This window comes from Camellia sinensis, chromosome 8, assembly GCF_055761805.1.
Source record: "Camellia sinensis isolate YWXY chromosome 8, ASM5576180v1, whole genome shotgun sequence".
NCBI lineage: Eukaryota > Viridiplantae > Streptophyta > Magnoliopsida > Ericales > Theaceae > Camellia > Camellia sinensis.
In genome coordinates, this window is record NC_138968.1 from 30876746 (window position 1) to 30900759 (window position 24014).

A 24014-nucleotide genomic window follows, 5' to 3' on the forward strand; every position below is an offset into this window, starting at 1 on the left:
TCGAATTAAACATCATAGCCAAGCCAACCTAGAATCACCAAAACATAGCCACATTTTAAAAACTCATGTTAAGAAGTATCTTTTGGATTAGTTTCTTGGTACCAATTAGTTGGGATTGAAAATTTTTACTATGGTACTTTTTTCAGTTACCTTTAGTTTAATGGTGTTTGTGTCAGTGTTTTACATTAGATTTCATCAATAAAATTTCTTTTTTACTCATTAAAAAAATTTAAAAAAAACAAAAAACAAAAAACAAAACAAAACAAAACAAGTGTCTTTAAATACAACAAAAAGGTAAAAAGAAAATATTAAAAATATAAGACACTTTTCTTTCATTTTAAAATATTTTTCATTGATTTTCAAACTCTTTTAATTTTTTTTTACATATTTTCAATAAACTTTGCACTTTAATCCTATATTAAACAATGCTCTAGGGCTTTATTTGTTTGGACGGACTAGATTAGATTGGATTAGCATTCCTATGACTAATAGTCATATGACTACGAATTCTTTAGGTTGTGCATTGTATCCTATGTTTGGATTGAGTTAGGATTATAACGAGAGATTAATAATATATTATCCAATCCGATGTTTGTTTAAGGGGATTGGAATGGATAGGACATGAGATATCCAATATATTGACCATAATACCTCTATTATGGTCCTTTTATAAGTTAGTCCAGATTTTGACTTAGTCTCCCAATTTATATCATATCCTTTATGTGGGATTGAATAGTCCATCATATGTGAGATAGCACATCCAAATAGATTGTTAGTTCGTACTTTAATTTTTTAACCAAATATCAAATTAATAATTTTATTGGGTTACTAGTCTAATTCCAAGCACATATCTATTTAAATAAACATGGCCTAAATGTCCTCAAAGCATCTCCATCTACAAAACCAACATTGTAATAGACTTCGGTCTTGAGTTGGCTCGACAATTTTCCTACCCCTACTCAAATTAATTACACAGTAAAAGGAGCTTGATTTTGGTGCGCGTGATGATTTGGTCTATTTTTTTTTTTTAACACTCATACCCGCACCGCTAATCTCTTTTCAAAGAATTCAATTTCTTTGTCATGATTTTTAGGCAATAATTTATATATATATATATATATAATGAAATCTTTCCATTACAAGTACGAAACGGAGAAAATCAAAATCCACATATAGCGATCCCGGGTTTACCCTTGATCTACCGTGGTCCGGACTTGTGTCCGTGGATGTTGGTAGTTGATTTTTATCTTGTTTACATCCGTTCTTAATTTGTATTTGAGTTATAGGATGTGTTGGGCAGGTGTGTTGCAAGTTGGTTGAGTCTAGAAACCAAAACTAGTTGCCCAGATTTTGGCCTGTCCGCTCGAGCGGGGATTTTGGCGCTCGAGCGGGGAAAACACCCGTCCAGTATTTCCTGTGCAGTGTTGGACGCTCGAGCGTGAGATTGGACGCTCGAGCGGGAGTGTTGTGTGTGACGCTCAAGCAGGGGAAGTTGGCGCTCGAGCGAAGGCCTGGTTCTGTAAAAGTGCTGGGAGTATGTATCCGGCGCTCGAGCGGGAGTTTGGACGCTCGAGCTGGGGTCTGTGAGTGACGCTCGAGCGGGAGTTTGGACGCTCGAGCGGGGTGACTTTTATATAAGTCCGAGATCCGACTTTTGGATCACTTTTTCAAGATCTTTTCTCTCTCTTACTTTCCAAAAAGCCATTTTCAGAGCTTCTCACTCTAAACCGGCCCTTCTCTCTTAGATTTGATCTAGTAAAGATCGTTTCCTCACCTTTTGTCTTCACGAAAGTTGTGTTGATCGTCGAGGGCTTCCTTTTGATCTGAAAATTTCGAGATTTGGAGCATTTTGATTTTGGTCTTCATCTTCTTTGGGGCTCCGAATTTGAGGTAGGGATAACCTACTCCTTTCTATGGTCTTTGTCTCTAAATTTTAGTATTTTGAGATGTTGGGTTTGGTTGGGTAATTTTACGAGAGTTTGGGGCTTTTGTGTAATTTTACAAAAGTTGGGGTTTTATTTATAATAAACCTAGATGCATGTTTGGCATAGAGAAATGGAATAATTGTTGAATCATTGATGAAAATGGGACCCTAAGGGTTGAAATGTAAATTATGGAATTTGACCTATTTACATCATTTGGTTAATTGGGATGATTAATCGTTAGAGAAGAGGAAATGAAATGGAAATGATGATATGGAAATATACGGGGTTAAAGGGTGTAGTTGAATTACTCATCACTCACCGAATTGTAATGTTGATTAAATGTCCATTGTGCATTTATTTTCTGTTTAGAGATAACTGCTTTGGGCTATCGGTGGAGGATAGTCGTGATTGTTGTAGACAATGCATGATGATTAGGCAAACTAAAACTAATCGATTGAATGAGTCATAGTGTATGACGGTGAATTGAATACATTAAATTTATGTATTGGTTGATTGCATATAGAACCATTGTGTTTATATGTGTTGTGTGTAGAGGAGGAGATAGGGGATGTACTCCGCGGTTTAGGGGAAGATGGGGGATGTACCTCTAAACCGGATAGTGTTGGGAGGAGATGGGGGATGAACTCCGTAGACAGAGCTCATATGCTTGTCTAAAGAAATGAAGATAGAGCTCATATGCTTATCTTTGAGAAGTGTAGATATAGCTCGTATGCTTGTCTAGAGAAGTGGAAGATAGGGCTAACATGCTTATCTTTGTGACATGTGGATGTAGCTTATATGCTTGTCTGTGAATGTGGGATATTGTTGTTATACATATCTGTTGAAATGACGATAGAGCTAACATGCTTATCTGTTGAAAAGGGAAAATGAAAAGTAACTTGGACTCATAAGTCGTTTATCATATAATGTAATTTATATGGATGTATCAGTGTTGGCCATCTATCAATTGCTAATCTTTTAGTCATTGTTCATGGTTGGTTTAGTGTATTTCTACTGGGCTGTGGCTCACCCTATATGGGAATATCATTTTCAGGTGCAGGTAGCATGCCACCTCCAAGGACATAGCTTGGGAGGCCAGAGGCGGACTTTTTGTGTTGTCTTTACTTTTGATGTATTACATGTAATTTCAAGCCAAGGGCTTAAATTATAAATGAGTTAGAACTCTTTTGTTGTAACCAAGTGTTAACTTGGAAAGCTGTAAGCCCGTAGGGCATTTGCTTTTGTTGTTAACATGTAATACTTGTAAGGATTATTTCTGATTAATAGAAGGATGTGAGTACTTTTACTTATCAATGCATGTCTTTATTGTTGGGTTTAATGTTCTTATTTTGGGGGCATTTCAACTTGGTATCAGAGCGTACCGGGTTCGAATACTTTGGGTACATGGGAAGTGATTAGTATCACAATGGGTTTGTCTCGCTTGGTAGAGACTTAGATGTAGTATCACATGCTATGTGTTTAATTGATAACATGCTTATGTGTTTATTTGGGTATGGGATTTAGTTTCTAGGATGTTGATTGGATCCTTGGGTTTCTGTGAGTCCTGTTGGAAAGGCACTTGATCAATGCTGTTTCTAACTGGAACTCTAGTAACGCCTTGGGACTATCATTATCCGGAAATGAAATTCGTAAGTGCTTATGTGTTTATGTGCTTACGTGGAGTGAATTACAGTTGTCCATGCATTAGGACGCGAGTGTTATAGCTTCGGCACATTTGTGAATGTGCTAATGGTCTTCGTTACCTTTTTTAGGATGTCAGGACGAGGAAGAGGTGCTAGGCGTGGTAGACCTGCGAGGCAGGAGGTACCTGTACCGGATGACGTTCCGGCAGTACAGGAAGGGGTTGGTCAGGCCAATGTGGCCGAGCCAGTGGGTCAGCAGGCGATGAGTGCCTTGGCCCGGGAGATAGCAGGAGCTTTGGGTATTCTCAGAGCAGGGAATCAGGCAGCTGAGGCAGGGCCTTCCTTCTTGAAGAGGGAGTTCTTCCGGTCGAATCCGGATGAGTTTGTTGGGGATCCTAAGGAGCCACTGAAGGCAGATGAGTGGCTTGAGCAGATGAGTAAGACGTTCGAGATGCTTGGCATCGAGGACGGAGCACTGAAGGTGACCTTGGCATCCTTCCAGCTGAAGGGAGATGCGGGTCAATGGTGGAAATACGAGAAGGCTCGTGTTGGTGGTACTTGGGAGGCATTTGTGAATGCTTTTCAGGAGAGGTTTTTGTCTGCGGCAGCTAGGGAGAAGCTGAGGGACCAGTTCAGCCGGCTTAATCAGCAGGGTTTGTCAGTGGCCGAGTTTGAGGCTACTTTTACCAGTCTGTCCAGGTTTGCACCTGAACTGGTGGCGTCTGAGGAACGCCGTTGTTATGAGTTCGAGAGAAAGTTGAGGCGGGGCCTCAAGTTGAGAGTTGGTGGGTCTTTCATCAGGGAGTATAGACACCTTGTAGATGCTGCAGCTCATATGCAGCTTTTGATGCAGGAGGAGGATGAGGGGCAGAGAGGCTCCAAGAGGAGCCAAGATGGCCAGGGTGATGGCAGGAGGCAGAGGGGTTCTAACCCTCAGCAGTCGCAGGGTGGTGTGGCTAGATCGACCTTTCCAGTGCCGAGTGCAGGCTCCGGGAGAGGTAGTCAGGGGGATTTCACCTGTTACAAGTGTGGCCAGCTGGGTCACAAGGTTTCGGTTTGCCCGCAGAAGGGTGGGGGTCAGAGAGCTGCTTCTACGTCAGCTAGACCGCAGAGTCAGAGTTTGGGCAGGGGGCAGCCCTTGTCTTGTTATCAGTGTGGTCAGCCCGGGCACCTGAAGAGGTTTTGCCCGCTGTTGAGTGCCACTTCAGGGGCGTCTGGTTCTAGGCAGACGCAGAGTTTTCAGCCTGCTCAGTCTGTGCAAGCCTCGAGGGCCAATCCGGGAGCTTCGTCATCCCAGTCTGTTCAGCAGTCGTTTGCTCCGAGGGGTGAGCAGGTAGACCAGGGGCCTACAGGGCGCGTATACGCTGTTACCGCGCAGGATTTAGTACCGGCTCCATCAGTGGTGAGAGGTACTTTTCTGTTTTGCAACTCGGTTGCTAGTGTGTTGATAGACACGGGTGCATCTCATTCTTTTGTATCTGCTGCATTTGCATCTGTGTTGGAATTGGAGTTAGCACCATTAGCATCTCCTATTTGTGTTATGTCACCTGTTGGGGGTGAGTTGGTGTTGGAACACGGATGTAGAGGTTGTGATATAGAGGTCGCCGACCGTAGGCTTCCTTTTGCTTTTGTTGTCATGCCCATGAGGGGTTTTGATGTTATTTTGGGTATGGACTGGCTATCGTCATACCGAGCTGTTATAGATTGTTACCGTCAGAGGGTAACTGTGTGTACTCCGAGCGGGGAGTGTTTCCATTTCTTGGGAGACCGGGTTGGTAGTGTTTTGCCACCGGGGTGTGATCCGCGAGGGCGGGGAGAGCTTAGTGGTTTACTTGCTAGCTTTGAGAGTAGTGAGTGTGATGAGACCCAGGTTGTGTTGCCGAGGGTAGTTTGTGAGTACTCGGACGTCTTTCCCGAGGATCTTGTTAGTTTGCCACCTCATCGGGAGATCGAGTTCTCCATTGATTTAGTGCCCGGCACGGCGCCGATTTCTATGGCACCTTATCGTTTTGCTCCAGCAGAGTTGGTTGAGTTGAAAGTTCAGCTTCAGGAGTTGTTAGATAAGGGCTTTGTTCGCCCTAGTGTTTCACCGTGGGGAGCACCGGCCCTCTTTGCTAAAAAGAAAGATGGGGCCTTGAGATTGTGTATCGACTACCGGAAGTTGAATCGGGCTACGGTTAAGAATAAGTACCCTATGCCCCGTATAGATGATTTGTTTGACCAGTTAAAGGGTTCCCGTTGTTTCTCTAAGATAGACTTGAGATCGGGTTACCACCAGTTGAGGGTCAGGGAAGAGGATATTCCGAAGACCGCATTCCGTACGCGGTATGGCCATTATGAGTTTCTGGTGATGCCATTTGGGCTTACCAATGCACCGGCAGTCTTTATGGACTTGATGAACCGGATTTTCCGGGAGTTCTTAGACCGATTTGTGGTTGTCTTCGTAGACGACATTCTTATCTATTCGCCTTCGGAGGAGGAGCACGAAGAACACTTGAGAGTGGTGCTCGAGTTACTTAGAGCCCATAGGCTGTATGCCAAGTTTGGGAAGTGTGAGTTCTGGCTAGGAGAGGTGAAATTCCTAGGCCACGTGGTATCCGGGGAAGGGGTGTCTGTTGATGCATCCAAGATTGAGGCAGTGCAAGATTGGGCACAGCCTAAGAGTGTGTTTGAGATCCGCAGTTTTCTGGGATTGGCAGGGTATTACCGTCGGTTTGTGAAGGATTTCTCCAGGTTAGCGTCACCATTGACTAGACTGACTCGGAAGGGAGTCAAGTTTGTGTGGAGTGAGACTTGTGAAAAGTCGTTTCAAGAGCTGAAAGTTAGATTGACCACCGCTCCGGTGTTGATTATTCCAGAGAGGGGGTTAGGTTATGCGGTTTATTGTGATGCCTCACGAGAGGGTTTGGGTTGTGTGTTGATGCAAGAGGGGAAAGTGGTAGCCTATGGCTCACGTCAGTTGAAAATACACGAGAAGAATTACCCTACACACGACCTAGAGTTAGCGGCTGTGATCTTTGCCTTAAAAATCTGGAGGCACTACCTTTATGGTGAGAGGTTCGAGGTGTTCTCGGACCACAAGAGTTTGAAGTATCTGTTTACACAGAGAGACTTGAATTTGAGGCAGAGGAGGTGGATGGAGTTCATCGAGGATTATGATTTTGAGTTGCATTATCATCCGGGAAAGGCCAATGTTGTGGCCGATGCCCTTAGTAGGAAATCCATTAGTGATGTAGCTAGTATAGCCATCCTGGAATGGGAGATGTTGGGAGCACTTGGTGAGTTTGATTTGCTACTGGGCGAATCTGTTGAGGCTGCGGCCTTGTTTTCTGTTGTTGCACAGCCTACACTTGTGACTAGAGTGTTAAAGGCACAGAGAGGTGACCTTGAGGTAGAATCCCTCCGAGAGAAAATCTCCAGTGGGAAAGTTGAGAAGGGTTTGACGGTATATCCCGACCAGAGTGTGAGATACCGAGACCGTTTGTTCATACCGGAGTCCTGTCGAGGGGAAGTACTCCGAGAGTTTCATCATTCGCGCCTTGCGGTACATCCGGGAGGTACTAAGATGTATCAGGATTTGGGTCGCCAGTTTTGGTGGCGGGGTATGAAGAGAGATGTGGCTGTTTTCGTATCGAAGTGCCTTACTTGCCAGCAAGTGAAGGCCGAGCATCAGAGGCCAGCGGGTTTGTTGCAACCCTTGCCTATTGCCGAGTGGAAGTGGGAGCATGTCACTATGGACTTCGTTGTAGGTCTTCCGAGGACTCAGCGGGGTAGTGATGCTATTTGGGTGGTTGTAGACCGGTTGACTAAGTCGGCGCACTTCATTCCTATGCGCGTGAGAGATTCAGTAGATCATCTTGCCGACTTGTATGTTCGGGACATAGTGAGGTTGCACGGGGTCCCAGTGACGATCGTCTCAGATAGAGATCCTCGTTTTACTGCCAGGTTGTGGCAGAGTTTGCAGAGTGCCTTAGGCACTAAGTTGACCTTTAGTACGGCCTATCATCCGCAGACTGACGGGCAGTCCGAGCGTACTATTCAGATCCTCGAGGATATGCTTCGGGGTTGTGTCCTGGATTTCAGTGGGACGTGGGAGAGGCATTTGCCATTGGTAGAGTTTGCCTACAACAACAGTTTTCAGTCTAGCATCGGTATGGCACCGTTTGAGGCCTTGTATGGCCGACCGTGTAGGTCTCCAGTTTGTTGGGCCGAGGTGGGTGATGCACCTTTGTTGGGTCCGGAGTTGGTTAGGGAGACGACGGAGAAAGTTGAGCTTATCCGTAGGAGGCTTGTTATAGCGCAGAGTCGGCAGAAATCTTATGCTGATCGTAGGAGGAGGCCTTTGGCGTTTGAGGTAGGTGATCATGTCTTTCTGAAGATATCGCCTAGGCGAGGCTTGATGAGGTTTGGGAAGAGTGGGAAGTTATCCCCTCGGTTTATTGGTCCTTTTGAGATCCTTGAGAGGATTGGCGAGGTTGCTTATCGGTTAGCCTTACCGCCGCAGTTGTCCGGAGTGCATGACGTGTTTCATGTGAGTATGCTTCGGAAGTATGAGCCAGATCCATCACATGTGTTGGATTGGACCGATTTAGAAGTAGATGAGGATGCCTCGTGTGAGGAGAGACCGGTTCGGGTCTTGGATAGGCGGGATCAGGTCCTATGTGGCAAGACCATTTCTTTGGTGAAAGTCTTGTGGAAACATCACGGAGTGGAGGAGGCCACTTGGGAACGCGAGTTGGAAGTCCGCGAGAAATATCCGGACTTGTTTGTTGATATGTAATCTTGTATTTACATTGTGATCTGTTGTTAAACTTAAGAGCTTTTATATATGTCTTAAGTTGTGAAACATTGAAAATGTTTGGTTTATTGGAAGTATGTTTTGGAACTTGCCTCATATGGAAGTTGAATGTGACACTATATGTGTTGAATGTATTGTTGAAATTGGAAAGATAATGCGTAATGTTAATGCATGTTGAAAGTACGTATGTTGTTTACATATTGTGAGATGCCTCTTGTTAAATGGAGGGGATGACCGGTAATGGGTCGAAGTGTTGAATGTTAAAGGGTAACATTGTTTAAAATGAAGAAAAACTTGTTTTTGAAAACTTGTGCTTAATTTCGGGGACGAAATTCTTTAAGGGGGGGAGGTTATAGCGATCCCGGGTTTACCCTTGATCTACCGTGGTCCGGACTTGTGTCCGTGGATGTTGGTAGTTGATTTTTATCTTGTTTACATCCGTTCTTAATTTGTATTTGAGTTATAGGATGTGTTGGGCAGGTGTGTTGCAAGTTGGTTGAGTCTAGAAACCAAAACTAGTTGCCCAGATTTTGGCCTGTCCGCTCGAGCGGGGATTTTGGCGCTCGAGCGGGGAAAACACCCGTCCAGTATTTCCTGTGCAGTGTTGGACGCTCGAGCGTGAGATTGGACGCTCGAGCGGGAGTGTTGTGTGTGACGCTCAAGCAGGGGAAGTTGGCGCTCGAGCGAAGGCCTGGTTCTGTAAAAGTGCTGGGAGTATGTATCCGGCGCTCGAGCGGGAGTTTGGACGCTCGAGCTGGGGTCTGTGAGTGACGCTCGAGCGGGAGTTTGGACGCTCGAGCGGGGTGACTTTTATATAAGTCCGAGATCCGACTTTTGGATCACTTTTTCAAGATCTTTTCTCTCTCTTACTTTCCAAAAAGCCATTTTCAGAGCTTCTCACTCTAAACCGGCCCTTCTCTCTTAGATTTGATCTAGTAAAGATCGTTTGCTCACCTTTTGTCTTCACGAAAGTTGTGTTGATCGTCGAGGGCTTCCTTTTGATCTGAAAATTTCGAGATTTGGAGCATTTTGATTTTGGTCTTCATCTTCTTTGGGGCTCCGAATTTGAGGTAGGGATAACCTACTCCTTTCTATGGTCTTTGTCTCTAAATTTTAGTATTTTGAGATGTTGGGTTTGGTTGGGTAATTTTACGAGAGTTTGGGGCTTTTGTGTAATTTTACAAAAGTTGGGGTTTTATTTATAATAAACCTAGATGCATGTTTGGCATAGAGAAATGGAATAATTGTTGAATCATTGATGAAAATGGGACCCTAAGGGTTGAAATGTAAATTATGGAATTTGACCTATTTACATCATTTGGTTAATTGGGATGATTAATCGTTAGAGAAGAGGAAATGAAATGGAAATGATGATATGGGAATATACGGGGTTAAAGCGTGTAGTTGAATTACTCATCACTCACCGAATTGTAATGTTGATTAAATGTCCATTGTGCATTTATTTTCTGTTTAGAGATAACTGCTTTGGGCTATCGGTGGAGGATAGTCGTGATTGTTGTAGACAATGCATGATGATTAGGCAAACTAAAACTAATCGATTGAATGAGTCATAGTGTATGACGGTGAATTGAATACATTAAATTTATGTATTGGTTGATTGCATATAGAACCATTGTGTTTATATGTGTTGTGTGTAGAGGAGGAGATAGGGGATGTACTCCGCGGTTTAGGGGAAGATGGGGGATGTACCTCTAAACCGGATAGTGTTGGGAGGAGATGGGGGATGAACTCCGTAGACAGAGCTCATATGCTTGTCTAAAGAAATGAAGATAGAGCTCATATGCTTATCTTTGAGAAGTGTAGATATAGCTCGTATGCTTGTCTAGAGAAGTGGAAGATAGGGCTAACATGCTTATCTTTGTGACATGTGGATGTAGCTTATATGCTTGTCTGTGAATGTGGGATATTGTTGTTATACATATCTGTTGAAATGACGATAGAGCTAACATGCTTATCTGTTGAAAAGGGAAAATGAAAAGTAACTTGGACTCATAAGTCGTTTATCATATAATGTAATTTATATGGATGTATCAGTGTTGGCCATCTATCAATTGCTAATCTTTTAGTCATTGTTCATGGTTGGTTTAGTGTATTTCTACTGGGCTGTGGCTCACCCTATATGGGAATATCATTTTCAGGTGCAGGTAGCATGCCACCTCCAAGGACATAGCTTGGGAGGCCAGAGGCGGACTTTTTGTGTTGTCTTTACTTTTGATGTATTACATGTAATTTCAAGCCAAGGGCTTAAATTGTAAATGAGTTAGAACTCTTTTGTTGTAACCAAGTGTTAACTTGGAAAGCTGTAAGCCCGTAGGGCATTTGCTTTTGTTGTTAACATGTAATACTTGTAAGGATTATTTCTGATTAATAGAAGGATGTGAGTACTTTTACTTATCAATGCATGTCTTTATTGTTGGGTTTAATGTTCTTATTTTGGGGGCGTTTCACCACAAGACATAATACCAAAATATATAATCCAATCTTTAAGTGAAAATTAAAATGAAATGATGTTTAAAACCATACGAATTTCAAAATTACTACAAAAATACCACTATAAAGAGATCCAAAAATGATTCGTAGCTCGAAACTAATGAGGCTCGAATGGCCCGAATTGCCCAAAATGAGGGCAGTGTTTTTTTTTTTCTTTCTTTTTCTTTCGAACACAGACAAGAGAAGAGGAGAGAGAGAGAGAGAGAGAGAGAGAGAGAGAGAGAGAAAAGAGATGAGAGGAGAGGCGACAGAGAAGGAGAGGAGATGATCGACAGTGATGGTGGCGGCGCCGGTGGGTATCACCGATCTCTCTGTTTTCTATTTATTTATTTTTTTTCTAAGTAGATCTGGATCTGAAAAAAAAAATGTTGATGATGAAGCAAAAATTCAAACCCAGTTGTCTTATGAATTTTGCTTCTTATGATGTTGATGTTGATGTTGATGAAGATGTTGTTGATGTTCTGTTTTCTCCTCTTCTTCTTCTTCTTCTTCTTCTTCTTCTTCTAAGTAGATCAGGATCTGAAAAAAAATAAAAATAAAAAATAAAAATTGTTGATGATGATAATGTGTTGATGATGATAATGATGATGATGTTGACGAAGATGTTGAGTTGTCCAGCTCCAGCTCCCGCTTCCTCTTCTCTTCCTCCACTTCTTCTTCTTCACTTTGATATCTTTCATCTTCAGAAAAAAATGAGAAAGAGAAAGAAAAAAAAAATATATATATATATATATATATTTCAAAACGTCATCGTTTTCTACTCGGGCCATTAGAGCGCCATAAGTTCCGAGCTACGAAACGGGGTTGAACACTACAAGAAAAAACACTTTTGGCGACCACCTATTTTTTTTGGTCGCAAATAGTCCACTTTCTGCGACTAAAATTTAACTTTTGGCGACCATAATTTTTTGGTCGCAGAAAATCACTTTTTGGCTACCAAAAAAAAAGGTTGGTCGCGGAAAGTATACTATTGGCGACCAAAGGCTTTTTTGGTCGCGGAAGATCACCTTTTGGCGACCAAAAAAAAAGTTGGTCACGGAAAGTATACCCTTTGGCGACCAAAAAAAAAAGTTGGTCGCGGAAAATATACTATTGGCGACCAAAGGTTTTTTTGGTCGCAGAAGATTACCCTTTGGCGACAAAAAAAAAAAGTTGGTAGCGGAAAGTATGCTATTGGCGACCAAAGGCTTTTTTGGTCGCGGAAGATCACCTTTTGGCGACAAAAAAAAAATTGGTCGCGGAAAGTATACTATTTGCGACCAGAGGCTTTTTTTGTCACGGAAGATTACCCTTTGGCGACAAAAAAAAAAAGTTGGTCGCGGAAAGTTATGGGAGATAAATTTTAAAAAAAATGATACTACAGTAATTACATGCTATTTTTCTATTTAGGCATTAAAAGTTTTATAAAATAATATATAACCCAATTTTTATGGGTTATATATATTTTTTGCCAAATATGAACAAGAAGTATGTTATTGGCAGAGTGGCAAAGTGGATTGGCTGCATGGTGACTCCTTGGTCAGGAGTTCAAGTCCTAGAGAGCACAAAAGAATTTTTTTTTTTTTGGTCAAGGCGCTGACTTTTGGCGACCAACTTATCTTTGGTCGCTAAAAGTTTACTTTTGGCTAATATGAATTGGACTTTCCGCGACCAAAAAAGTTGGTCGCGAATGGTCACTTTTAGCGACCAAAGGCTTTTTTGGTCGCAGAAAACTATCTGTGACGAGGCTTTGTAGGACAATCTTCACTGTATTTAAAAAGATTAAATTCTGTTGTGTACAAAACAACAACAAGAATAAAAGAAATAGAGAAAAGGAGAGAATTTATTTGATTACAAAAATCAAACTCGAAATAAAAATAAATAAATAAAACCACAGATTTTATTTTGATACAAAAACAAATATAAAATCTGATTAAATAAACATAATAAAAACAGAATAAAATTAAACAACTTACTTGGTTAATTTATTTGAATAACTTTTCTGATCAAGTCCAGTGTTTAACACTGTGTCCTTAGACAGATTCGTCCTCTCCACGGTGCTTTCAGAATTTGGACGTCTATCTCCCAGGATGAAATGATCTTACCACAAACAATAGTAGCACTACAAATTGTTTGCCTTACGAACACACTAAGTGTTTACACTCTTTCTTTCGGAAATAAAATGCAGCAAGATAGAGAATATAATTTGCAGAGGATGGAGCACGAAAATTTCTGAAATGGAAAACATCAAATGAGGGTGGTCCTATTTATAGATGTGAAGGTGGCTCTTGGTTTTGAATTGAACAGGTATGTGGCTCTTGGTTTTGAATTGAACAGGTATGATACCTGTTGGTTTTGAATTCAAACAGATAGCAAAACGGGAAGGGCTCTGTTTGGATGAGCAATAAATCCAAATCCGTTTAATTCTGTTTGAAAACGGAAAGGGCCCTGTTTGGATGAACAAAAAATCCAAACCAATTTAATTTGAATTCTGGATTTTATTTTAATAAAAAATAAAATTAAATTCAAATGTTTTTGGCCCAAAAAGATTAGAAGCCCAATCCAACCACGCACCCGCGCCCAAGCCCAGGCTCAGCCCGCCCGACCGACCGGACGGACAGTGGCGGCGGCGCGCGCGTGTGTGGTGATTTTTGGGTCCAATGGGTCTAGCCCATTTTACCCATAACCTCTCCCTCTAAAACACTTGGGTACCCCTTGGGGCACACCCCAAGTATCTCACCCTAAGCCTTATAAACCCTTTCAAAACTTCCCACCAAATCAATGTGGGACAAGCCAATTTACCACCTTAAGGAATTTCCACCAAAACTCCATTTCCATGGAGCACACTTTGGCTTCAATTTCCCATTCACTCGGTAATGGTTTTAAGCAACCAAATATACCATGTGAATCACAACGCCGCATAGAACGCGTTACCACTTTGACCCGAGTAAATCGACACTCGGGGCCCACCTAAAAAATAGACCGAACTTAGGAAAAAATTCTGGTTTTATCCAGAATTTTATAACCATTTCCAACAATCCCCCACATGAATGGAATTTGATGACAACGGAAATGCAACAATATGCAGACTTTAATGAAAGAGTATAAGTCGAAAATATCTTGCATCAGGATAGGTAGTTTTCGGCCTTGAACCTTCCCTAGTGATAACCTATCGGACTTACTGGCTAACCAATGGACGCGATGCCTTGAATTGTTCCGCCGTTTGTGTAAGCCAAGACAATAGATTTCACACAAAATATCTTCTAACACATCGTGGTTCTCACTGTTGTGTTCATTTTGGCCTTGAACGCGCCTGGTTTTCATAAGTGTTTCTAAAGAATTTAGCCTTTTCATTCTCATAGAACCGGCCCCAGTTCAACACTCATATAGGTGATTCTTATTGTGAGTATCTCCTTATACTCGTCTTGATTTTATACCTTAATCAAGATATAAGTAATCATCAAAAGCAAAGCTTATCCTTATACCCCTGCATACAACATATGTTGCAGATATCACTCTCACCATAGGAATGGGTAGGGAATATTAATCCCTTGGTGATTTCTGGCGAGCCATACATAACTTAGTTGTCCCTTTGAACTTAGTTCTTGGGATCTCCAGTCATATAAGTAGGGTTACCATTATGACGACTCTTATGTAATAGGCTTTAATCCCATTCCCTTTGATGAACTATACACTAGCTCTTTTGTCAAACCTTTTGTTAACGGATCCACAATATTCTCTTTAGATTTTATATAATCTATTGAGATTATTCCGTTTGACAATAATTGCCTTACGGTATTATGTCGACGACGAATATGTCATGACTTACCGTTATACATGTGATTCTGTGCCCTGCCTATTGCAGATTGACTATCACAATGAATGCAAATAGCTGGCACAGGTTTTGGCCACATTGGAATGTCTTCTAAAAAGTGACGAAGCCATTCTGCTTCTTCTCCTGCTTTGTCCAAAGCAATGAACTCGGATTTCATTGTGGATCGTGCGATGCAAGTTTGTTTTGTGGACTTCCAAGAAACAGCAGCGCCTCCTAGAGTAAAGACATATCCACTTGTGGATTTTGAATCTTTAGTATCCGATATCCAATTGGCATCACAATAACCTTCGAGTATTGCTGGATATCGAGTAAAGTTCAAACCATGATCACGAGTAAATCTTAGATATCTAAGAACTCGAATGATCGCTTTCCAATGGTCTTCTCCAGGGTTACTAGTGTACCTACTCAATTTACTGATAGCATAAGCTATATCAGGACGAGTACAATTCATTAGGTACATTAGGCTTCCAATGATTTGGGAGTATTTTAACTGAGACACTGCATCACCTTTATTTTTTTTTTTGATAAATAAAGACTGATGTCTACAGGTGTTCTAGCTAAATTCAAATCATCCTTGATAAATTTATCAAGAATTTTCTCAATATAATGAGATTGAGATAATGCATATCCGTCAGATGTTTTAGTAATCTTCATTCCTAATATAACATCTGCGACCCCCATATCTTTCATATCAAATCTTTTGTTAAGCGTCTGCTTAGTTGATTTGATCATGTTTTGACTGCTTCCAATGATAAGCATGTCATCCACATAAAGACAAACTATAACATATCCTTGGTTAGTGTTTTGAACATAGACGCATTTGTCACATTCGTTTATCTTAAACCCATTAGTAAGCATTGCATTATCAAATTTTTCTTGCCATTGCTTAGGTGCTTGTTTTAATCCATAAAGAGATTTTACAAGTCGACAAACTTTCTTTTCTTGCCCTGATACTACAAACCCTTCGGGTTGTTCCATATAGATCTCTTCATTTAGATCACCGTTTAAGAAAGCTGTCTTAACATCCATTTGATGCATTTCTAAATTAAGCAACGCTGCTATAGAAATAAGCATGCGAATGGATGTTATTCTTGTCACAGGGGAATATGTGTCAAAATAGTCCAGACCATCCTTTTGTCTGTAACCTTTAACAACAAGTCTTGCTTTATACTTGTCAATTGAACCATCTGCTTTCATTTTTCTCTTGAATATCCATTTATATCCAAGAGGTTTAGAACCTGGTGGAAGATCCACCATTTCCCAAGTATGATTTTGCATAATGGATTCAATTTCATTATTAACAGCCTCTTTCCACAAAGGTGCTTCAGGACCTGTCATTGCTGCCTTAAAGCTTTGAGGTTCATTTTCTAACAAGTATGTCAGAAAATCTGGACCAAAGGATTTTGATGTTCTCGCTCTTTTACTTCGTCTTGGTTCATCATTAGGTAAATCCTGTTGGTCGAGACTATTACTAGTCTCTTGTGTTTGATTGTCATTAGTCTCTTGACTTTGTATACAATCATAAGTTCTTTTCTGTGAACTTAATTCCTGTCCTTTCTTGTAAGGAAAGACATGTTCAAAAAACATAGCATTCCTTGACTCTATAATAGTGTTCACATTTATGTCAGGTATTTCTGATTTATAAGTCAGAAACCGATATGCACTACTATTCTGAGCATAACCAATAAACACACAGTCTATTGTTTTTGGTCCAATCTTAGTCTTTTTAGGAACAGGAACTTCAACTTTTGCCAAACACCCCCACACTTTTAAGTATTTGTAGGAAGGCGATCGACCTTTCCACAATTCATAAGGAGTGCTGTTGGTTTTCTTGTGGGGTATTCTATTAAGAACATAATTAGCAGATAATATTGCTTCCCCCCACAAGTTCTGTGGTAAGCCTGAACTTAGTAACATGGCATTCATCATTTCTTTTAGGGTTCTATTCTTCCTTTCAGCAATTCCATTTTGCTGTGGAGAATAAGGGGCTGTAGTTTGGTGAATAATGCCATGTTGTGCACAAAATTCATTTAATGGTGCATCATATTCACCACCCCTATCACTTCTAATATAAATCAATAAATTTCAAAACAAATTCAAGCAAAAACCAAAATAATTATGACTATTCAAGTCAGAATTAATGATTTGACAAAATCATATCCTCATAAATAATTTTGCCTAAGAATCAAACAATTCAAAAACCCATTTGATTGTATACAGTCTTGTAACTCAATAACAAATAAATGTCGCTGTCATAAAAATATTTGTGACAGAAGAAAATTAAATTATCTCAACTAATGCAAGAGATACACCCCCATATTAATACAGTGGTTCATGGTTTAACAAATTCTACTACGTAAGTAAAATAATTATTAATGACATCTCATGTCACATAATTCAATAATCAACATAAAAGATTTCTTAAATTACTTCCCAATTAAATGGACCGATATAACTACATACATCTTCATGTTTAAATTTCTCTGGTGTTCAAACACCCATTCAAAATTGATTAGAAATATTCAAATTAACATGCTTATGTCCAAAGTCGACATAACAATTTATCATTCCAAATCACTTGAAATTATTGTTAAGAAATAACTTGAGTTGATATCATACATGCATATCAAACGCATCAACTAAAAATAATGAATTAACAAAATAAATTAATCATGCATGATCCCATCACTTGCATCATGAAATAAAAAGATTCTCAACTCATAAATAAAATCTAACGCATTTAAACTTTAAACTTCAAAATGACAAAACATACATTCATTTAATAAGTTTAATTTGTACATAAATAAACAAATTAAATATGCATTAAAATGTTCTTGTTAATATATATATATATATATATATATATATATTCTGACTCAAGTGCAGAAACAATTCAAGACTATGAATCCACATTGTAATAAAAATAAAATTAGTTTGTAAAACTAATATTATACTCTAGAAACAAATTCTTCCATGTAACTCACGATGAACTATGATAGAGTCAAAACACTTTTTCACAAAGGGTTAAAAAATAAGTGGTCTACCAAACGAAACCATAAGTTACTTACAAAATTAACAGATTGTGACCGAATCACAAAGTTACATGATAGATTAACAAAATTAATTTTCTAGTTACTAAAACTAGAAAATAAATTACAATACAAAATAATTTTTATTTTCCTTGTTACTAAAACTAGTAAAATAAAATACCGAAATAATATCTGATTACAAAAATCAGAAAATCAAACCACAAATTAATTTTCTAGTTACTTAAACCAGAAAATAAATTATAACACAAAATCATTTTATTTTTCTTGTTACTAAAACTAGAAAATACTGTAATTTTATTTTCCTTGTTACTAAAACTAGAAAATAAAATACCACAAAACTATCTGATTACAAAAATCAGAACAAACGTAAAATAATTTTATTTTCCTTGTTACTAAAACTAGAAAAATAAGATATCACAAGAATTTTTTGTAATACCAAATAATATTCTGTATTGTTAATGACACCAGTATCGTACTACTAGTTGTTGTCAAAGAAAAGAGACAGTATATTACTACTATCTGTCAAATAGCATAAATCACTATTTGTTTTTCCAACCAGAATATTAATTTGAAAACACAGAAAATTAAATACAATGAAGATACCCAAAAAGAAGTCTGTCTTAAGATTGTAGGACAATCTTCACTGTATTTAAAAAGATTAAATTCTGTTGTGTACAAAACAACAACAAAAATAAAAGAAATAGAGAAAAGGAGAGAATTTATTTGATTACAAAAATCAAACTCGAAATAAAAATAAATAAATAAAACCACAGATTTTATTTTGTTACAAAGACAAATATAAAATCTGATTAAATAAACATAATAAAAACAAAATAAAATTAAACAACTTACTTGGTTAATTTATTTGAATAACTTTTCTGATCAAGTCCAGTGTTTAACACTGTGTCCTTAAGACAGATTCGTCCTCTCCACGGTGCTTTTAGAATTTGGACATCTATCTCTCAGGATGAAATGATCTTATCACAAACAATAGCAGCACTACAAATTGTTTGCCTTACGAACACACTAAGTGTTTACACTCTTTCTTTCGGAAATAAAATGCAGCAAGATGGAGAATATAATTTGTAGAGGATGGAGTACGAAAATTTCTGAAATGGAAAACATCAAATGAGGGTGGTCCTATTTATAGATGTGAAGGTGGCTCTTGGTTTTAAATTGAACAGGTATGATACCTGTTGGTTTTGAATTCAAACAGATAGCAAAACGGGAAGGGTCCTGTTTGGATGAACAAAAAATCCAAAAAGATTAGAAGCCTAATCCCAGCCCGCCCGGATGGCGGCGGCGGCGCGCGTGTGGTGATTTTTGGGTCCAATGGGTCTAGCCCATTTTGCCCATAACCTCTCCCTCTAAAACACTTGGGTACCCCTTGGGGCACACCCCAAGTATCTCACCCTAAGCCTTATAAACCCTTTCAAAACTTCCCACCAAATCAATGTGGGACAAGCCAATTTACCACCTTAAGGAATTTCCACCAAAACTCCATTTCCATGGAGCACACTTTGGCTTCAATTTACCATTTACTCGGTAATGGTTTTAAGCAACCAAATATACCACGTGAATCACAACGCGACATAGAACGCGTTACCACTTTGACCCGAGTAAATCGACACTCGGGGCCCACCTAAAAAATAGACCGAACTTAGGAAAAAATTCTGGTTTTATCCAGAATTTTATAACCATTTCCAATAGGCTTTAGCGACCAACTCGCGACCAACATATTTTGGTCACGAAAAGATTTTAGCGACCAAATATGATACTTTTCGCGACCAAAATGTTGGTCACGGAAAGTGTTTTTTCTTATAGTGGAAAGAGATCCATTAAACAGAATCTTGATCCACTTTAGCAACCTCTGGAGCAGTTTGATAAATCAACTAACAGTACTGGCATCACATTCCAAAATTATGGATCCATAACTCAGAGTACAATAAAGTTCGGCCCAAACAGTTTAAGCCCCTTGTTCAAAAAAAAAAAAAAACAGCTTAGGCCCATCCCTCTTGGCCCAAAAACCCACGTTTCAATTATTCAAAAATGGCTGTGGAGAATACTTTGCCGCAGCAGCAGGCCACATCAGGATAGGGGTGCCACGGCCGAGTGGCCCACCCAGCCTAACTTGATATTTTTAGATTTACGATAAATATGTTCGGTTCATGAAATTGGATTGAGTGCCATTTTGGCAACGTGGTAAAAAGTTACGTTTTTGGATAAAATGTCTAAAAATGTGGCTGTCAAAAATACTAGAAAAGTCATTTGGCAAGTGCCAAAAATACAGTCGTAAAATTACAAATTAGGGCCTATGAAAAAAAATAAAAAAATAAATCTCTAATGTTGGGTAAGGGTATTTTGGTCATTTTAATTTGATTTAACACCATAAATAAATATTAAAGTAAAAAGTAAAAAGCCAATTTTTTACCAACTTCCCGAAACAACCCTGAGTTGAGATTTTCAGCCTGTAGGCTGAGTTTGGGATGAAAAATTCTGACCCTATACGGCCAAATATTTTTATGTTTGGAATAAAATCAGTAAAGGATGGTTTGAAATGTTTTAAATAAGTATATTTTTTAATTTTTTATAAAGGAAAAAAATTGTAGAAAAGTAGAGAAAGTGGGTAAAAAAGTAAAGAGAATATATCGATAGATGTTGATTGATGTAATCCAAATAAGTATATGTATGCAAAAAAAAAAAAAATACATTTTTTTAATGCATGCCAAATACCTACTTAAATATGGAATAATTACCAATTGGTCTTACCGACCAAACTTATTTACTCACAAGTGCTAAGTGAAAATTTATATATATTTATTTTTCGTTTTGATAATGATGTAATTTTAAGAGTTTTTAAATATATACCATATATTTATAGAATGATCATTGAATAGATTGATGAATAAATAAGTAACACGTGTAGATACAGGTGACATTTGAACAAATAGATATCTAGGTAAACATTGAACAAATAGGTACATTTTTGGACAAATTATATCTTTTTGGACAAAAATCAAAATTTTAACATGAACTTATTAGCTTAAGAGTTTCAAAAATGGATTTCTAACGTGAGTATCATTTAAAAGAAAATTTAATAAACCTAAAAAGATTGTACAATCTCTTTTATAATCATTTTATGCAAATTATATACGACCCCGATACGTAGCTCGATAAAATTAAAGGCTCAAGTGGTCCGAAATACAAAATCACGTCGTTTTGGTCTTTTTTTTTTTTTTTTTTTTTTTTTTTTTTTTTTTTAACTCGCAGGTTGCATAAAGAAGAAAGAATAAGAAGAAGAAGAAGAGAAGATGAGAGGAGAGGAAAGAGATAGAGTAGAGAGATTCAAACCCAAAAATCAAAAATCAAATCAAACCCAAAAATCAAACTCACAAATCAAAACTAAAAATCAAAAATCAAAACCAATCAGACAAATCAAACTCAAAAATCAAACCCACAAATCAAGACCAAAAATCAAGCCCAAGCAAATCATACACATTTTGCGATGGAGACACAGCTAGAGAGAGAGAGAACTGTTTTTATCTTGAGAGAGAAAAAGCCCTTAATTAGACAGAGAGCTACATAGAGAAAGAAAGACACTTAAATAGAAAGTGACAACATTCATCAAAACAGAGAAAAGTTGAGGGGAAGAGCCTCCTTAGAGAGAGAGAGCGAGAGAGAAAGAGGGGCATGAGGTTGTTCACAACAAAGGCCAAGGGCAGCAGTGAAGGTTGGGGTATGGGTTTCCTCCTACCATTGATATCAACAAGAAGTAGACCGAACTCTTCTCTTCTTCTTCAACCATCTGTGCTCTCCTCATCTTCATCACCCTCATTCTCTTCAGGAGTGTTTTGACTGTTTAAAGAATAGAGATAGAAAGGAGAGGAAAGAAAACAGATAGATGAGAGAGAAAATTTCTCAGGCCACTCGAGCCTAAAAAACTCGAGCTACGGAGAATTGGTCAAATATATAATTTTTTTAAGGAAAATGTCTCGTAACTCAAATTTTGTGGCTCAAAAGTGGCTCAAATGGCCAAAACGACGTCGTTTTGGTCATTTTTATGTTGTTCTGTACTCAAAACGACGTCGTTTTGGCCATTTGAGCCACTTTTGAGCCACAAAATTTGAGTTACGTAGCATTGTCGTTTTTTTAATTTCATAACATGTACTCTAAAAATTTATTATAATCATGAAATGAAAAGGATCTAGATCCTTGCTAACATTACGATGAATAAATAAAATTTTCCAGAATAACAAACAGATCCTTTAGTTTTGACTCCACAAATAACTCTATGGAGTGGTGACCCTCACCAAAGTAGGCCACTGTCCTTAAACCTTTCTCCTTCAACATATTTGCAAACTCCATCTGACGGTCAATCAACGGGTCATCGTAACAACCTGACACCAAGACCCGCCAACCCGCCAACCGGACCTGCTCCAGTTGGCTCGACCCACCGCCCGCCGTTGGATTGCAATACTCATGATCACGATCTACACCGACAGGCAATGACAACTCCCACATAAGATCAGTCCCAGATAAAGTCAAAAACGGGTCTTTGATCAAACCAAGCTCTGACCCGACCCGCTGCAACCCACCAAAAACGGATGGTGCAGAATTAACCCTTTGATTTTCAACGGCTGAAGATCATCAGTAACTTGGGCTGCAAGTAGTCCTGCATGATAGGCTATGTTGGCACCAGCACTAGTGCCCATGACAAAACAACATGAAAAATCACAAAATTGAGTTAGCCACCGCTCTTGGGTGGTTTTGAGCCACTGCAAGGTGTCGATGGCGTCGTCGTAGGCTGCGGGTAGGTGATTTTCGGGAGCAAGACGGTACTCGACGGAGATTATTATGGCGGAGAGCTCGGAGGCCAGTTTGACACAGAAGTCATGTATGGTGGTTGAGGCTGCGCTCATGAAGACAAATCCACCACCATGAAAATATACTATCAAAGGAAGATTCAGCATGAGATTGGGAGTGGAGGATTCGTTAAGGGCGTGTTTGGGAAGGTAGATTCGGAGCCATGTTTGGTTTTTAGGGTTTAGAGGGATGTCTTTGGAGAGAACAGGAGAGGGAGTGTTGTGATCGGGTGTGGCTGGTGTGCTTGGAAATTGTATGGACCGTGTGTATGTGCCGTCTGGATTGGATACAATGCTAGGCTGAATTTGCTGATCATTGGACATGATTGAGCTTGCTTGGGTTGGGAATGATGAGTTGAATGGGGGAAAGTGATGAGATGAGATGAGAGAGGTGATGAGTATGGTTGGTTGAGTTGTTTTAAAAAGAGGCTTGGGCTTCGCAATTAACGTAGGATATGTTTAACGCTTTGTTTGTTGTTTTCTTCGCACAAAATCTTTGTCCCATTCATTTGATTTTTCTGTCTAAAATTATGTTCTCCAACACATATGAAAAAGAGAATTTAAGACAAGCGAACACAAATCTAAACAAAAATAAATAAAAAAATAAAAAATTTATCCTTATTTTCTCCAAATTTAAATTAGATTAATATGTTAATTAAAATAAAATGTAATTAAGGATTGATCTAAAATATAAAATATAATTAAAGATTAATTTAAAATATAATTAAATAATAATATAAAATAAATAATAATTATGAATTGATAAAAAATGTAATTAAATTAAAATTAGATTACAATTTTAATAATTCTAGTAAATAATTAAATAACTAGGATTAGTTGTGATTTAAAATATAATTAAATTAAAATTAGAATAAAAGTTAAGAATTAAAATAAATAATAAAAAATTATGTGCATGAGAGAGAGAGAGAGAGAGAGAGAGAGAGAGAGAGATTTGAACGTATTACAGTCATTTCATATTTTATAGCTGAAAGTGTTAACGGTTGCATTTTGGTCCAAAATTACGTGAAAACTTTCTGACTATAATTGAACCGTAAAGGGTAAACTGCTCTAGCATCAAATCACAAGTGAATAAAATGAATTTTGTTCTAAAATATAAATATATTGTAAAGTAGTCATTTGTGATTATAAAAAAAAATAAAACTTAATTTTTTAGGTTACAATTTTATTTGATAAAAATTTAATTGTTTAATTAAAATAATTTATTCCAATGGGACCATATGTTATTTAATCCAACATTTTATATTTTTTGTGATAAGGTCATGTGTTAAAAAGTCGCCAAAAAAATTATAGGGAAATTGGCTTGAAAGTCGCTAACAGTAGTCGATGATGGTGGTGAGATGGACAGATAAATGACATTGAGCAGATAGGTGAATAGATGGATACCATATAT

The 24014-nt window shown here is 38.6% G+C and overlaps 1 pseudogene; it reads right to left on the reverse strand.

Moving 5' to 3' along the window:
• Positions 1–21891: 21891 nt before the first annotated feature.
• LOC114281198 (carboxylesterase 1 pseudogene) lies at positions 21892–22945 on the reverse strand (annotated as a pseudogene).
• Between the last annotated feature and the right edge of the window lie 1069 nt (positions 22946–24014).